The sequence below is a fragment of the Pongo abelii genome, chromosome 14 (assembly GCF_028885655.2).
Source record: "Pongo abelii isolate AG06213 chromosome 14, NHGRI_mPonAbe1-v2.0_pri, whole genome shotgun sequence".
NCBI lineage: Eukaryota > Metazoa > Chordata > Mammalia > Primates > Hominidae > Pongo > Pongo abelii.
Genome location: NC_071999.2, coordinates 87,040,027 through 87,053,150, shown reverse-complemented (window position 1 = coordinate 87,053,150; position 13,124 = coordinate 87,040,027). Strand labels below are relative to the sequence as shown.

At 32.7% G+C, this 13,124-nt stretch overlaps 1 non-coding gene and 1 pseudogene across 1 annotated transcript; both read right to left on the bottom strand.

The window, feature by feature from the left end:
- Positions 1-3,138: 3,138 nt before the first annotated feature.
- On the bottom strand, positions 3,139-3,418 carry LOC112128599 (HIG1 domain family member 1A, mitochondrial-like; annotated as a pseudogene).
- Positions 3,419-10,482: 7,064 nt separating this feature from the next.
- LOC112128627 (U6 spliceosomal RNA) lies at positions 10,483-10,592 on the bottom strand. Its single transcript, XR_002911121.1, has one exon. It is a non-coding gene; the product is annotated as a U6 spliceosomal RNA (small nuclear RNA).
- Positions 10,593-13,124: the final 2,532 nt, after the last annotated feature.

The window sequence follows — 13,124 nt, the reverse complement described above, 5'->3', positions numbered from 1 at the left end:
AACGTAGGTTCTTTTCTATTTTCCCTAAGTGTCAGCCAGCTTGAGAAATAAAGGGAAAGAGTACAAAAGAGAGAAATTTTAAAGCTGGGTGTCCAGGGGAGACATCACATGTCGGCAGGTTCTGTGATGCCCCTTGGGCCGCAAAGCCAGCCAGTTTTTATTAGGGGTTTCAAAAGGAGAGGGGTGTACGAATAGGGAGTGGGTCACAGAGATCACATGTTTCAAAGGCAATAAATATCACAAGGGCAGAGAGGCAGAGTGAGATCACAAGGCCAGGGTGAAACCAGAATTACTGATGAAGGTCCATGTCCTGCAGGGCACACATTGTCACTGATAAACATCTTAACAGGAAACAGGGATCAAGAGCAGACAACTGGTCTGACTAGAATTCACCAGGCTGGAATTTCCTAATCCTAGCAAGCCTGGGGGCACTGCAGGAGACCAGGGTGTATTTCATCTCTTATCTACAACTACCTAAGACGGACACTTTCAGAGCGGCCATTTTAGAGACCTCCCCCTGCGAATGCATTTGTTTTCTCAGGGTTATTCCTTGCTGAGAAAAGAATTCAGCGATATTTCTCCTATTCGCTTTCTGAAAGAAGAGAAATATGACTCTGTTCTGTCAGGTCCCACGGGCAGTCAGACTTTATGGTTATCTCCCCTGTTCCCTGAAAATTGCTGTTATCCTGTTCTTTTCAAGGTGTTCAGATTTCATATTGTTCAAACACACATACTTTGCAAACATTTGTGCAGGTAATGCAATCATCACAGGGTCCTGAGGTGACATACATCCTCAGTTTATGAAGATGACGGGATTAAGAGATTAAAGTAAAGACAGGCACAGGAAATTATAAGAGTATTGATTGGGGAAGTGATAAATGTCCGTGAAATCTTCACAATTTATGTTCAGAGATTGCAGTGAAGACAGGCATAAGAAATTATAAAAGTATTAACTTGGGGAACTAATAAATGTCCATGAAATCTTCACAATTTATGTTCTTCTGCCATGGCTTCAGCCGGTCCCTCCATTTGGGTTCCCTGACTTCCCGCAACAGATGTTTTAATTGTTGAGGAATCTCTACACTGTTTTTCATAATGGCTGCACCAATTTACATTCCTACCAACAATGCACAGGAGTTCACTTTTCTCCACATCCTCGCCACCACTTATTATCTTTGTTTATCTTTGTTATAATAGCCATTTTAGGGTGAGAAGTGATATGTTATTGTGACTTTGATTTGCATTCCCATGATGATTGGTGACATTGAGCATCTTTTCATGTACTTTTGAACCATTTGTATGTCTTCTTTTGGAAAATGTCTACTCAGGTCCTTTGCCCAATTCTCGATTGGGTCATTGAGTCTGTTGTTGTTCCTGTTTTTGTTTTTTTTTTTTTTTTTTGGTTTCATTTACTTATTCTTTGCTATTGAGTTGTATGAGTTCCTTATGTATCTTGAATATTCACCCCTTATCAGATACTTGGTTTGCAAATATTTTCTCTAATTCAGTAGGCTTCATTTTTACATGTTGATTGTTTCTTTTGCTGTGTTAAAGACTTTGTAGTTTGATGCAATCCACTTGTCTATTTTTGCTTTTGTTGCCTGTACTTTTGGTGTTACAGCCAAAAATCTGTTGCCAAGACCAATGTCAACAAGGTTATTCCCAATGTTTTTTCTAGTAGTTTTACATTTTCGTGTGTTATATTTAAGCCTTAATAAATTTTAAATTGGCTTTTGATCATGTTTCACTTTTATTCTTTCACATTTAGACATTCAGTTTTTCCAACACCTCTTATTAAACAGGCTATCCTTTTCCATTGTGTGTCTTGGCACCCTTATCAAAGATCAGTTGACAGTAAACATATGGATGTGTTTCTGGGCCCTCTATTCTGCTCCTTTGGTCTACAAGTTTCTTTTGTGACTGCACTATATTGTTTTGATTACTATAGCTTTTTGATATATTTTGAAATCAGAATATGTCATGTATCCAGCTTTTTCTTAAGATTGCTTTTGAATTCTTGGTATTTTGTTCTTTTACATGAATTTTAGAATTGTTTTTCTATGTCTGTTAAGAATACCATTGGGATTTTGACAGGGATTGCATTAAAACCAGATCAATGGGTAGTTTGGACATTTTAACAATATTAACTATTTTTTTTATGGTCACTAACTTTAATAACAATACATATACCATGTTATCACCATGAAATGTAAATTCAGGTTGGACAAGAGATTTTCACAAGTGTAATAAAGCGTTCTATATTATATAAAAGTTAGCATATAATGTGTGATCAAATCAGCTTGCTCATAAATCATTAAGCAATTCCATTATGGGTAATTCGTTTAATGTTTACAACTAAACATTAAACATTCTTATGGAGAAAATAAAGAATGCATACATTTAAAAAGTGCTCTTCATTTTCCTTTGCATGAGCACTTAAAATACTTATTTCTATTTCAAGATGACATTTAAAAATTATTCTACCAGCAGCAAATATATAATTCTGCAATTACAAAATAACTCAAATAGAATCCATAATTAAATTATTCTTATGTTTGCAATTGTGATTCCTCAATAAATACTGCTACTGTGCAGCTCTCTTGTAAGCTTTCTAGATTTGCTTCAAACACACACACATATACATACTTGCAACTGTGGGAGGCTTTATAAGTTATATTCCATGCACTTTTTTGACAGAGTTCTAAAAGAGCCAGCCAGTCCACAACACAGGCTGAAAAAAAGATAAATTAACTGAGGCAAATAGGAATCTTATATAACATCCAAAACAAGATTCTTCAGCAAACTGGGGTTCAGGGTTGGTCTGCTATCTTTTTTAGAATGAATTGCATCTTAACAGTTTAAGAAGATGGACACTTTAGCACCATCAATTGCATTTAGGTGATGTGTTTCTTTTGTGTTAACTTGATTCCCCTGAATGACCTAGCTAGTAAACTAGTCACTAGTAATTTGGTCACCAGGCAAGATGAGCCTGCAAGAAAGGAAGTCAGTATCCAAAACACCATGTTATAATCTGAACACACTCAAATAGTTTATTTTCAACATTAACATATAACTTCAATAATAAGATGTCTAACTACAGCAAGCTCCTCCAACAAGATCAAGACAGCATCTCTTCTACTAAGGCTTATGTTTTTCCCAGAATTCCTGATATGTGGAATAGCTCATACTAACAGTCATTGCTCCTACAACAAAGCCTTGAGCTGCCATACACATGTGGATCAAATGAAGGGATATTTTAGTATTCCCCCTGCTTTTCAGCTTGTATAACCCATATGCAACAATTGCTACAAAATCAGCCATTCCAATGGGGACAAATGGTGCCTCATTAGCTTTTCTAATGTTTGGGTCTCTGATCTTCATCATATGAAGAAAGGAAAACATCTGTGTCTGCTGACATGGTAATTGCTTAAAGAGTTTTCCTAAAGTGAGAAAACAGCTTACCTCTTTTAATTCATGAACACTCCATGAATTAACTCTTTTAATTCATGAACACTCCATGTCTTTCCTTTTATCTGTGTCTCTTTTAATTTCCTCCATTAGTGTTTTATAGTTTTCAGTGTAAGTGTCCTTCACCTCTTTGGATAAGTTTATTCCTAAGTATTTTTATTGTTGTTAATATTGCAAATGTTTTTTGAATTTCTTTTCTGAAAGGTTTGTTGTCAGTGTACATAAATTCCACTAAATTTTATGTGTTGATTTTGATCATGTAAGTTTACAGAATTTGATTATTATTTCTAACAGTTCTTTTTTTTGTTGAGTTCCTAGGGTTCTCTACATATATGATCATGTCATCTCCAAAGAGAGAGAATTTTACTTCTCTTTTCCAATTTGAATGTCTTTTTTTTTTTTTTTTTTTCTTCCTTATCTAACTCCCCTGGCTAGGACTTTCAGTACTATGTTGAATGGGGAGGCATCTTTGCCTTGTACCAGATCTTAGAGAATAAGTTTTCAGTCTTTCCTCTTTGATTATGACTTTAGCTATAGGCTTTTCGTACATAACCTTAATTATGTGGAGATAAATGCTTTCTATACATATTTTGTGAAAATTGTGTTAATGTTTCTTTTTTTAAAGAGGCATAGGTCTGAGAGGAATTTGTATGGGTTTAAAAACACTTTTATTAAGAAGATTTTTTTCAGAAACTAAAATGGAATTAGTTTCTTTAATATGCATACCCTTTATATATATGCATATATATAAATTATATATTATTCATAATACATATTATTATATTAGTATTAAGGAATATCTATCTATCCATCTAGTCCCCATTCTTCTATCCATCTATAAGTGTGAGGCAATGTTATCTTGCACTTAACTTTAATAAGTTAAATGAGGCCAGGCACGGTGGCTCATGCCTGTAATCCCAGCACTTTGGGAGGTTGAGGCAGGCAGATCACGAGGTCAGGAGTTCAAGACCAGCCTGGCCAAGATGGTGAAACTCCATTTCTACTAAAAATACAAAAATTAACTGGGCTTGGTGGCAGGCACCTGTAATCCCAGCTACTCAGGAGGCTGAGGCAGGAGAATCGCTTGAATCCAGGAGGCAAGTTCATCCCACGGCACTCCAGCCTGGGTGACAGAGCGAAACTCTGTTTCAAAAAAAAAAGAAAAGAAAAGAAATTAGACTCTCTACAGTCAAAGTCCACAAATAACTTCCCATATCACCCAGAGTGTAATCCAAAATGTGCCCCACATGATTTGCCTTCCTCCTACCTCGCTGTCTTCGCCTTCTGTTATTTTTAGTGCCTTTACTATTTTTGCTCTTCCACCCTGACCAATTTGCTGGTTCTTGAATTCAATCGCAGAGAGCTTGCCAATGGGCCTTTGCAGTTGTTATTTTTGTCTGGAATGCTTTTCTCCAGTATAACTGCAAGGCTCATTTTCTCACCTTCTTTAGGCTCTAAAATCTCATTCTCACTCAAGCCTTTTTTTAATAATTTTATTTCAGATTGCAGTCTCCACCTCAGCATTCCCTATTCTCCTTTGTCTAAGCAGTGATCACCACCAGGGATGCTGTATATTTTGTCTAATATTTTATAATGTTCACTTGTTGTCTGTCTTCTTCCAGTAGAATGCACATTTTAGAAAGGCCACAATTTTGTCTGTTTTTTTCACTACTCTGTCTCCTGATGTAAATTAGTTATTCAAACAATACTTCTTGAATTGATGAATAAGTGAATACAAACACAAGGCTGAGTGATAGGCAGGATTTAATTGTTAATTGTCTTAATAGTTCTGTCATATAGCACAACTAAGAAGAGCATATGAGTCATGAGCTTTATTTTTAATAATTTTTAATTATTTGGTCAATATTAGTCATATAAAATTGGGATAAATCAATGGATTACAGTTTTTAGATAGTATGCCAATTGATTTATGGAGTTAATTACACATGAATGATGATAATTTAAGATTTTGTTGATCAGATTTCAATTTTTGTTTTTATTATATTTCCATTTGCTTTTTAAATGTTATTAGATAAGAAATATGGGAGAGCTGGGTTGGTGGACAGGTAGTTAGCTATCACTAGGATGCCACAAGCAATTGAAGTACAATAAATATCTGATCTTTCTCCCTTGGTTCAGTGTGTGTGTGTTTGTGTGTGTGTGTGTGTATGTGTGTGTGTGTGAACTTGAATGGGTGAATAGCTTATGTTTCCTTTAAAAACACATTTAATCATTAAAACCGAGAAAAGCTTAATCATAACTAAAGAGAAAAACTTCACCCTAGGTTGTAGAAATAGTAAAAATACATGAAATTTCCAAAGGACTTAATGAGAACAAGTTTTTTGGATTCAAATAAAAAAATTTAGTTAAATAATTATCAAAAGCAGGCATGCAATGGTATTGTAAAATAATTTCTAAAAGTTTAATTTTAAAACACTTTTCTGAAATTTAACTTTTTAATGTTTAAAGTATCAGTAAGGAAGGTGACTGCTTCCTATCATAGATTTTAGTTCAATGACTGATGAAGGTCTTCCAGAGTTTCTGTCTAAATGAAAGGAGCCAGCCTATAAGCTGGATATGCCATAATACAGAAAATTTTGTTTATTTCAAATTTATAATATTTATAATGTATTTCATCTTTTAAAAAATTGATTCACCTGAATGTGGTCATTTTTAAAGAAAATAAAAGTCCCTTTTTTAGTATTATTATTCAGAATTTCAGAGCCATTCTAGCTATTACTTTAGATTACAGACTTCTTTCCTAATGGCCTAGACATTTTCTGTACTAGGACTTAATAAGGGCATTGGATGTCCCCAATGACCTGATAGAAACTTTACTAGAACTTGACTTAGGTTACTTCTAGCATGCAGAAACTCTGACCCTTGAGTTTTCTTTCTGTCTCCCTAGATAGCTTTGGCTCATTTCTGGTATCATTCATGAGAGACCTGACAGCTTATCCTTCCATAACAATCTACGTTGAGTTCATCACCTGACAGTTGCCTCACTGTTATGTTTGATTTCCAAACTCAAATTACTTCTGGACTTCTGGTTTGTTGACCTTCTGCACTTATTCGCAATAAGCAACTTCTTGTCAGTACACTTCTACAACTCAAGCCCATATCATTGCTGGTCCTAGCTACCAACCTAAACTGAAAAGTCAGAACAAAAAACACAGAAAACCAGAATGAACAAACTGTCACTTGAGGGATGACTGTCCAGCTGTCCATCAAATGACACTCTAGGATAAAGCCAGTGTGTATGTCTGAGATCACAAGGAGGGAAGTTGTGAAATGGACATCCTTTTTATTTCCAGGTGCACAGCGATATCAGGTATCTCAGATAACAGAATTTCCAACTTCTGATATCTCTTACCTATTGAATTCCTTTTTTCACATTTTTATCGAGCTTTTTTTACACACTGTTGACAATATAGTTGTAATTTGGTTGTTAGACATATTATTTTTTAAAAGTGAGGTGTGTACTGTAATCATCATATTCTGACCTTTGTTGACTTGATAAATATTTGCTATATGAGTCACTTTTGTGGTTCATTGACTAAATTAATCTGGATTTACATTACCTGAAATTTGTTACTTTCAAAAATCACATCTGTTCAAAGTTGTCAGATGAATCATCTTCATAGAAATAACTGATCAACTCATATAAACAGCCACATTTTCAAATATTCATAAGCCACAACAGATCTCATTGTTCATGCAAACTGTCAAGTATTTTATTTAGTCTGATTTACTCACTGAAATCATGTATCAAAATAGATTGCAAGTATTTTCAAGATTCATCCTTGAAAATATCATATTTTAAAATGATTAAGTTTCCTGAAGCTCTATGGAAAAATTTGAGTCTAATTCAGAGAATTTTAGGATATCCTTATAAGTACATAGAGTACATTTGATAAATGACTATGTTCACAAGGAAGATATACCTCCCATAAAGCTTTAATAACAGAAATCAAGTGTAGCATTTTTGTGTAGTTTTATTTAAAATATGGCATATGAATCATTTATATTATAAATATAGCTTGCAGAAAAAGCTATGATATACTTACACTAGTAATCAATGTGGTTGAATTAGATTTTAATAGTCTCTGCACATGCAGTTAGATATGAAACATGCAAGTTTAAATTAATGAGTTCAGAAAAAATTTGTCTCATATATTCTTCTTTTCTTCAGATATTACTATATTTCAGAAAGATGAGTATTTTATTTCACTCAGTAGTGAGGTTAATTAAGTAAACTTAATGAATAATAAATGAACTACTTTCATTTAGAAGTCTGATTTTAAATGTTTGGAAAATTAAAGAAATATTTTAATATTATATTTTATTTGTTCGTTCTGTGCCCAGATGAATACCTTTGCTGTGCATGTACCATAAAAAGCATTATAAGGCAGAATTCTCTGTCCATAAGGCAGACATTATTTAACTAGCATAGGAGCATAAACAATGGGGGTGGAGAAGCTGGATTAGTGGCTGGGAAATCTGGAAGTACTATTGGTAATGTCCTGGATAAAAATTGTGAAGATTTGTCTCATTCTGAGGAAATGCTCACTTTCTAAAACTTGGTAATTGTTTTAAATCTATATTGCAAAATATAAATTTGTAAGATGTAAGATGTTGTAAGATGGAACATTCTAACCACCAGATAGAAAGTTATGTAGATAGGGCATCCTTGCCCATTATTACAGAAAATCATATATAGAATGTGTAACAATTGTTCATCATCAAACTAATTGTGAAAATACTAATTTTTAAAATTGATCTTTCAGAAAGAAACAGTCATGTTAGATGTCTTTCATTAACAGGGCTTAAACATTTGTAATAATTCTGTGGCATTTTTTCTTAGGAATACATTAATGTTGCATTTGTTTTCAGAAAGTACAAAGCATTTATTTTTTATTAAAAAATTTAAATAGACAATTTTATTATCACGAAACTGCAAACAAAAGGGCAATATTTTACTAAGATGACTGAATAATATATCACATTAGATATGAAAAAGTTGTTATGACATAAGTAAATTAAATAGGACACAATGAGCTGTAATTTATACTCACTTCAATTTTGAATTCTCATGGTTCCCAGAAAGCAAACTGAGTGATCCATAATTGCATCTTAAATTAGTCTTTTTGCAGTGTTTAACCTCTCTAGCACTGCTTGTTTCATGAATATATGATTTTCATATTATCAAAAGTGTTTTCTTTCAAAAATGTTAGACTAGTTATTATTTCTCTGTTTTATAGAAGTGTTTAAAAACAATTTGTGAATGCACTTAGAAAAAAGCTAATAGATATTTTCTTCAAGTTGTATCCAAATGAGCAGAGCTTACTATAGAAGTAGATGCTTTAGCTACAGGGTAGGGAACCTGTGGTTTAAATCTAAAGGATTATAATGTGGCACATTTGTTTGAAGGCATCTTCTTTGATCCTCTAACACAGAAAGAAAATGTGAGAATGAAAGAGCAAAGAACAAAGCTGAACTGTGAATTTAATGACTCCCATGTTTGCATCCAAAAAGCTATGAAAAGCATTGATTGCAAATTAACTTTAGACCACATTTGCTTCTTAGAAAAATAAAAGTTTTAATGTTAAGTTGTAGACCATTGACATGTGAATAAATTATAAAGAGATAAAAGGATAGTGATTTGCTTCATTGCTATGTTTATAAATAATCAAGGTTTTGCTTTAAGAAGAGGGTATCAAGTTCTGCAGTGTTAGTGTTTTTATGAGTTTTTTTTTGGCTTTCTTACTTTGAATGAGTCTCATCATATTAAGTAGAACTTTTGCTATAGATGAAAAATGAAGCCAGTGTTGATACAGATGGAGATAAAAATTACCTCCTCAAATATCCTCTTTCCAGCAGTCATGATATCTAGTTTTCTCACAATTCTGTAGACGGTTGAAAATTAAATTTGTATAAATACCAATTGTAAACTGCATAAGGGCAAAAGGAACTAATACAATGGTTTAAAATTATATATATATGATAAGACATTTTTGAAGTGTGTTCACATGGTTTAAAATTAAATTTAAAAAGAGGAAAAATAAGCAAAAGCAGTGGTATTTAAGGGGGAAAGAGATATAAAAATCAACGAGGAACAGCCAAACATGAGGTGTGGGAGGAGCTACATAAGTTGGATCTAACTTTCCAAATAAGTAATGTCTTCCTTTTCATGGTATTGAATGCAAATAAAGCATTGAATCAGGAGCTATCAGTATTTTCCACTTACATCTAGAAATTGGTATCTGTGAAGCTCTATTTTTCAAAAACCATTGAACCGTTGTGGATCAGAAAATGTTGGTTTGTGTCTTTAAACAATTGGATATACAGTTAGCTAAATTATGAATGCAAATGAAAAGTTCTTAGGGAAATTAAAAGTGCTACTCCAGTGAACACAAGAATTGTAAGAAAATAAAATGGCCTTATTGCAGATATAGAGAAAAGTTTTGAGTTATCTGGATAGATCAAACCAGCCACAATATTTCCTTAAGCCAAAGCCTCATCCAGAGAAACGCCTTATCTCTCTGCAATTCTATGAAGGCTGAAAGAGGTGAGCTGCAGAAGAAAAGTTTGAAGCTAGCAGAGGTTAGTTCATGAAGTTTAAGGAAGGAGCCATCTTCATAACATAAAAGTGCAAGGTGAAGCAACAGTGCCGATATAGAAGGTACAGCGAATTACTTAGATCTAGGTAAGATGATTGATGAAAGTGGCTACACTAAATGAAAAATTTTCAAGGTAGACAAATAGCCTTGTATTGAAAGAAGATGACATATAGGACTTTCACAAGTATATATACAAAAAGTAGCATGCTGTAGATACTGTTTTACACATTTCTTTTTTCTATTTAACCGTATATCCTGAGAATCCCTCCATATCAATTCCTAGATATCATTGTCATCATTTTTCATCTTTGTTATTAATGTATAGTGGTATGTATCCCAATCAAAAATTTTGACTATATAATTCTGTAATTTTGTGAGGTTACCACTGGTTTGTATTAGTTGATCTTCTTTTTTAAATTTTTATTTTTAGCTTTTTGGGCAGGGGCCATGCTAATCTTCTCTGCATCCTTCCAATTTTAGTATATGTGCTACAGAGGCAAGCACCTTGATCTTTTAACAAATCTTCTATTAATGCTGTGGAAACAAAAAGTATAGCTCAGAACACTTTGTTATCAGAAACTCAATGTTATATTCATATTTGAGAGCTGGACCTATCAATTTATGAGATGCGTGCTAAACTGGACTCATTATTAATGCCTTTCTAAGGCTTTCTCTTTAAACTTTTAATTTTTTTTAATCTGCTAGAGTTCTACTTAATCCATATTGTGTTTTCATCATAATCACTATGGTTCACACTCTAAAAAAATACAAGATCTTCTTTGACTAAGTTAATATTTTTGTTCTAACTTTAACATTATCTAGCATTCATTATCTAAGCATACTTTTGCTTTGCAATTATTGGACACATTTTTTTCTCCATATTATTACCTTAAACTTTCAAAGCAGATTTGTTCTACATTTATTTTCTGTAAATAGCTTACACGTAGATATTAATTTTTGACTTGATGTAATGGTTTTCTCAGTGTAGTATTATCAAAATAATCTACTTGGTCTTAGTTCTGTTGTTTTATGCTTTTCATTTGCTATTGTTCCTTTTGCTGCCAATTGTTTTTCTCTAAGTTTCTCACAAGCATATGTTATGTTTTTATATTACTGTATTTGTTGCAAAAGTATAGTTTCATACTATTTTAAAAATATATTAACTGAAAATCAAGTTTAAAAATGTCCATATTTCTTAAATAACCCGGTTAAGGAAATAAAGTATATACTGACACATACCGAGGTAGATTAACAAAATTCAATTTTATTATTTCTGTGTACTGATTTTCTAAGAATTGTCTACATTATGTCAACATATCACAATTAAGGAACATTATGCTAGTATTGCTATTACTATTACTATTTCATAGCTTTTGTTTTAGTTACATTTATATTTGAATTATTTCATAACTATTTTTATAATTGTCTACACGTGATTTTACATGAACTGATTTCATAAATCGTTGAAAAAATGTATTCTCTGACTATCATATTCTAAAGTTCTTATTGTGATCCAGCTCTTACATTGTAATGTTAATGTAAAACTTTTACATTGCATTAAATGTAAATGTCTTTACAAGGTAAAACTGCCTTTTCCATTGGGGCATGTGCCTGCAGCCACTCCCATAGACACATACTTAATATTTTGTTTGTTTGGTTTCTTCCCATATTAGTTAGTTTTCTTTCACAGAAATGCTTGGTTACCAACCCAATCCTTCAAGAATCGTAGTGATTTACCATTTTATCTTCCAAAGTTCAATATTATCAATAAAAATTAGGAGGCCTCCATGGTTTTTCATTCTATGTAGAAGGAATTTTTATTTTTCTGCCTTTTTTTCTTTACTTCTCCTTGAAATTCAAAATGTTAACCACACTATACCTCTTCCTTATATTGCCTGATCCATACCAAACCTTTGAAAGTCACAGTTTTGTCATATTTTAAATATGGTTATTGCTTCTGTTACTACTTCTGATTCACATGATGTAGGCCATTTCTCTTAATGTCTACTTGAAGATGTATGACTTTACACATTATTTTTCATCTGTTTTGTTCCTTATCATTATACTATTATCAGAGCAAATTTAAATGTGTTGTCCCATATTTATCACCTGATACTTTACATAATTGATTCTGAACCTTAATATTTCTAATAAAATTCTAATATTTGTATTTCTTTAAAATTTTTATGAATCTCAATAAACTCTTTTTATACTACCCACATACTTTTAGAATCCAAATTTAAACAAAATTTTAAAGTAGACATAGATGCTTGCTAAAATTTATATATCACATTCCTTTGATCTTTGTTTCAAAAGTGCATTGTACTTCATACCTTGAGTTCTACATTCTTCTTTGTTTATGTTGCTAAATTTTCATATCCCTTTTTTTTCTCCTTTCATGCACGTATTTGTTTAATGACCGGTAACAGGTTTAGTATTGGCATTTGCCATAATCTAGGCTGATCTTTCTTCCTTAGCCCTTCTTTCCCAATATGAAATAGGCTATTAGGATCCTCTGCTCACACATTACACAGAAGAGTTGATTGAAGAAAATACATGTTACTATTTCAGAGGTTTTGGAACGTAACTGATAATAGGAGTTTCTAAGATCTAATGGAAACCCCAGCATGAAAAATAATTTCAATGGTTATTTGTCTGTGCCTGAATAATCCTTGACTCACTCTCTATTTTTCTGTATTGAGATTTCTGTTTCTTTTGTTACATATCAGATGTGTCAGTGACTGGATTCAAGGTCTTTCTAGATATCTTCTACACAGTTAATAAAAATATTGAAAGAGTCACTTTTTTATTGAGTCTGGAATTGGCACATGTAGTCTAAAAATTGTAGCCTGACCTGTCCCTTCTGAACTCAGATAACAGATTGGGACTGAAGTCTTCCCAGATAATTAGAAGGCACTGTGCCTTTTTAAAGTGCCTAACAGTGCTAAGAACACAACAATCAATCAATAATTTGGGGTAAATTGAATAATTTATTGTGCTACAAGCACAATAAATTTGCAACTAAAGCAGTAAGCA